This window comes from Gopherus flavomarginatus, chromosome 4, assembly GCF_025201925.1.
Source record: "Gopherus flavomarginatus isolate rGopFla2 chromosome 4, rGopFla2.mat.asm, whole genome shotgun sequence".
NCBI lineage: Eukaryota > Metazoa > Chordata > Testudines > Testudinidae > Gopherus > Gopherus flavomarginatus.
The window spans coordinates 213433873-213439255 of NC_066620.1; positions in this window are offsets into that span (position 1 = coordinate 213433873).

A 5383-nucleotide genomic window follows, 5' to 3' on the forward strand; every position below is an offset into this window, starting at 1 on the left:
GCTGGCTGAAATTTGCCTAAACCCAGCAAGACCACTTCGCAAAAATATAGTGAAACCCTCTCTCAAACTATACCGAGGAAGGAATTTTATTGTGCTGTTTATGCTGTCGTTCTCCCTATTTTATTTGTTGTTTGTAGCCCTGTTATTATTCTTTCTTTTAATGCATCAGTGCTGAGGGGTAGTTATTGCCTCAAGGAAAATTGTATTAAGTCCGGACATAGAGAAAATATTTATTATTAGACAAGATGCATCTAGATGTAATGTATGTATGTAAATAGGTGTGCATAAATAGATAAAAGGGGGTTTAGTCAAAAAGCCCACCCTCCTTCTTAAATTGGTAGTGAAATAATGCCTGTGCCCATGGAAAAAATAATACAGCAGGAAAAAAGGATTGGGCCCAAACAAACGGCAACCGCAGTTTGAGGAAGTTAGAGAAAAAAAAAAGGTGTTATAAAAGTTAACTCTGTAGTTATTGGAGAAAATTAAGCAGTAAAACTAAGTACAAATGTTAAAAAAAAAGGTGTTATAAAAAATCTTGTTTTCTTTAGAATGTCTGTAAATAATCAGCACTCTTGTTGTGTATAATTTTTGTTTTATAATAATTGGTGTTTTCGGTTGTAAAAAAAAAACTTTTACCAGAACACAAAACTAAACAAGAAAACAATCCAAAGTTGTGGCTGCAACAGGGCAGTCAAGGCCAGGAGAATGGCAAAAGACTTAAATCTGTTTTGGTAATGAATAGCAGATAGAAACTGTAGTGAGTACCCCACACTAAGCCTTAAGGTGGCTCTGTGTAATCAACGGTCATGTTGCCAAAGGGAAGCCAAAATGAATTGTGTTTGCCATTTTAAATCAACGTGTTCAGAGGCAGAAGTTAAAAGAATTAAACCATTAAAACTTGACCTGCCTATAAAACAAATACAGGAAAATATGGGGAGTAATTTAAGTAATTCCTCAGTTTTGCCTACAATCAGCAAAAATATTTGTAAAAATGATTTTATTCAAATGTTTAAATGTTGTAATTGCAAGACTTGACCTTAGACAAGGTCACAGACCCCATCCCTTGGACATCAGAGACTAATGAGGCTTTCTCTCAGGTTAAGCATGTTCTGGCCCGAGCATTAGCACTGGGCCTCCCTGATTATAAGAAACCCTTTACTCTCTAAAAGCAGCAAAGAATCCTGTGGCACCAGTCTATAAGGTGCCACAGGATTCTTTGCTGCTTTTACAGATCCAGACTAACACGGCTACCCCTCTGATCCTTTACTCTCTATTGTCATGAAAAGGAGGGGATGGCCCTAGGGGTCCTCACGCAAACCCATGGAAATAAGCAGAGACCCGTTGCATATTTTAGTTCCTCTTTGGACCCAGTAGCTGATGGTTTCCCTCCTTATCTTAGGTCTGTGGCTGCTGCGGCGGCCCATGTAGAATCTTCCGCTACCCTTGTGCTGGGCAGCCCCTCGACTGCCACGGTTCCCCATGCTGTTACTGCTCTCCTCACTAAGGGGAAAACTCAACATCTCTCTAACTCCAGGCTCACTAAATACGAGATGCTTCTTTTGAATGCATCTAATGTTACCTTAACTAGGTGTCCTGTGCTTAACCCAGCCTTTTTTTTTGTTGCCCGGGGGGGGGGGGGGGGAATGGTAAACCCCATGACTCATAGACTCGATGTGACGAACTGGGAATGTTCTTAATGTTTCTCTGAATACTGTGTTGGTGCCTCAGTGTCCCCATGGCAGTTCTTAAGTATCTGGCAGAGCAAAGGGACAGTGCACCTAAATGCCTGACCCTCTGTCTCCTAGCAACTGATGGCCTGGGCCCCTCCTCTGCAAAGGTGCCAGCTGAAAGTGTTGGAGACAAAGGGATCAGGTGACCTCCTGGCCCGGGAAAGGGGCTGAGCAGAGAGGAGGGGCTGGGAGGGGTTGTTAGTCTGGAGCTGGCTGGGGTCAAGGGTGGAGGGCAGACCTGGGGGTCTGGCACACTGCCCCCCAGAATGGACCCAGCCGAGGGGTCCGGTTCGCTGTATCTACAAGCTCTGTTTTAGACCCTGTTCCTGTCATCGAATAAACCTCTGTTTTACTGGCTGGCTGAGAGTCACATCTGACTGCAAAGTGGGGGTGCAGAACCCGGTGGCTTCCCCAGGACCCCGCTGGGGTGGACTCGCTGTGGGAAGCACACGGAGGGGCAGAGGATGCTGAATGCTCCAAGGAGAGACCCAGGAGGTGAAGCCGTGTGAGCTTCTTGCCCTGAACAAGTCTGCTCCAAGGGAGAGGAGGCTCCCCAAAGTCCTGCCTGGCTTGGTGGGGAGCAGTTCCAGAGCATCGCCCGGTGACTCCGTGACACTCATAGACTCTAGGACTGGAAGGGACCTCGAGAGGTCATCGAGTCCAGTCCCCTGCCCTCATGGCAGGACCAAATACTGTCTAGACCATCCCTAATAGACATTTATCTAACCTACTCTTAAATATCTCCAGAGATGGAGATTCCACAACTTCCCTAGGCAATCTATTCCAGTGTTTAACTACCCTGACAGTTAGGAACTTTTTCCTAATGTCCAACCTAAATCTCCCTTGCTGCAGTTTAAGCCCATTGCTTCTTGTTCTATCATTGGAGGCTAAGGTGAACAAGTTTTCTCCTTCCTCCTGATGATACCCTTTTAGATACCTGAAAACTGCTATCATGTCCCCTCTCAGTCTTCTCTTTTCCAAACTAAACAAACCCAATCCCTTCAGCCTTCCTTCATAGGTCATGTTCTTAAGACCTTTAATCATTCTTGTTGCTCTTCTCTGGACCCTCTCCAATTTCTCCACATCTTTCTTGAAATGCGGTGCCCAGAACTAGACACAATACTCCAGTTGAGGCCTATCCAGCGCAGAGTAAAGCGGAAGAATGACTTCTCGTGTCTTGTTTACAACACACCTGTTAATGCATCCCAGAATCACGTTTGCTTTTTTTGCAACAGTATCACACTGTTGACTCATATTAAGCTTGTGGTCTACTATGACCCCCTAGATCTCTTTCTGCCATACTCCTTCCTAGACAGTCTCTTCCCATTCTGTATGTGTGAAACTGATTGTTCCTTCCTAAGTGGAGCACTTTGCATTTATCTTTATTGAACTTCATCCTGTTTACCTCAGACCATTTCTCCAATTTGTCCAGATCATTTTGAATTTTGACCCTGTCCTCCAAAGCAGTTGCAATCCCTCCCAGTTTGGTATCGTCCACAAACTTAATAAGCGTACTTTCTATGCCAACATCTAAATCGTTGATGAAGATATTGAACAGAGCCAGTCCCAAAACAGACCCCTGCGGAACCCCACTTGTTATACCTTTCCAGCAGGATTGGGAGCCATTAACAACTACTCTCTGAGTACGGTTATCCAGCCAGTTATGCACCCACCTTATAGTAGCCCCATCTAAATTGTACTTTCCTAGTTTAGCTATAAGAATATCATGCCAGACCGTATCAAATGCCTTACTAAAGTCTAGGTATATCACATCCACTGCTTCTCCCTTATCCACAAGGCTCGTTATCCTATCAAAGAACGTTATCAGATTAGTTTGACACAATTTGTTCTTTACAAATCCATGCTGGCTATTCCCTATCACCTTACCACCTTCCAAGTGTTTGCAGATGATTTCTTTAATTACCTGCTCCATTATGTTCCCTGGCACAGAAGTTAAACTAACTGGTCTGTAGTTTCCTGGGTTGTTTTTATTTCCCTTTTTATAGATGGGCACTATATTTGCCCCCTTCCAGTCTTCTGGGATCTCCCCCGTCTCCCATGATTTCCCAAAGATAATAGCTAGAGGCTCAGATACCTCCTCTATTAACTCCTTGAGTATTCTAGGATGCATTTCATCAGGCCCTGGTGACTTGCAGGCATCTAACTTTTCTAAGTGATTTTTTACTTGCTCTTTTTTTATTTTATCTTCTAAACCTACCCTCTTCCCGTAAGCGTTCACTATACTAGACATTCCTTCACACTTCTCAGTGAAGACCGAAACAAAGAAGTCATTAAGCATCTCTGCCATTTCCAAGTCTCCCGTTACTGTTTCCCCCTCCTCACTGAGCAGTGGGCCTATCCTGTCCTTGGTCTTCCTCTTGCTTCTAATGTATTGATAAAAAGTCTTCTTGTTTCCCTTTATTCCCATAGCTAGTTTGAGCTCATTTTGTGCCTTTGCCTTTCTAATCTTGCCCCTGCATTCCTGTGTTATTTGCCTATATTCGTCCTTTGTGATCTGACCTAGTTTCCATTTTTTATATGACGCCTTTTTATTTTGTAGGTCACACAAGATCTCGTGGTTAAGCCAAGGTGGTCTTTTGCCACATTTTCTATCTTTCCTAACCATCGGAATAGCTTGCTTTTGGGCCCTTAATAGCGTCCCTTTGAAAAACTGCCAACTCTGCTCAGTTGTTTTTCCCCTCAGTCTTGATTCCCAGGGGACCTTACCTATCAGCTCTCTGAGCTTACCAAAATCCGCCTTCCTGAAATCCATTGTCTCTATTTTGCTGTACTCCCTTCTACCCTTCCTTAGAATTGCAAACTCTATGATTTCATGATCACTTTCACCCAAGCTTCCTTCTACTTTCAAATTCTCAACGAGTTCCTCCCTATTTGTTAAAATCAAGTCTAGAACAGCTTCCCCTCTAGTAGCTTTTTCAACTTTCTGAAATAAAAAGTTGTCTGCAATGCAGTCCAAGAACTTATTGGATAATCTGTGCCCTGCGGTGTTATTTTTCCAACATATATCTGGATAGTTGAAGTCCCCAATCACCACCAAATCTTGGGCTTTGGATGATTTTGTTAGTTGTTCGAAAAAAGCCTCATCCACCTCTTGCACCTGATTAGGTGGCCTGTAGTAGACTCCCAGCACGACATCCCCCGTGTTTTTTACCCCTTTTGCCTAACCCAGAGACTCTCAACACTTCCATCTCCTATGTCCATCTCCACCTCAGTCCAAGTGTGTACATTTTTAATATATAAGGCAACACCTCCTCCCTTTTTCCCCTGTCTATCCTTGCTGAGCAAACTATACCCATCCACACCAACATTCCAGTCGTGTGTATTATCCCACCAAGTTTCAGTAATGCCAACAATGTCATAGTTGTATTTATATATTAGCACTTCCAGTTCTTCCTGCTTATTGCCCATACTTCTTGCATTTGTATATAGGTATCTAAGATACTGGTTTGATCTTGCCTCCCAGCTTTGCCCTGATCCTCCTTTCTCTCTGCCATTATAGCCCGTGCTCCCTCCTGTTTCCAACCCATCTCCCAGGTCTTGTTCCCCACTTACCTGTGGGGTTTGCTCACCTGTCCCCGTCGAACCTAGTTTAAAACCCTCCTTACTAGGTTAGCCAGTCTGTAACTTGCTGT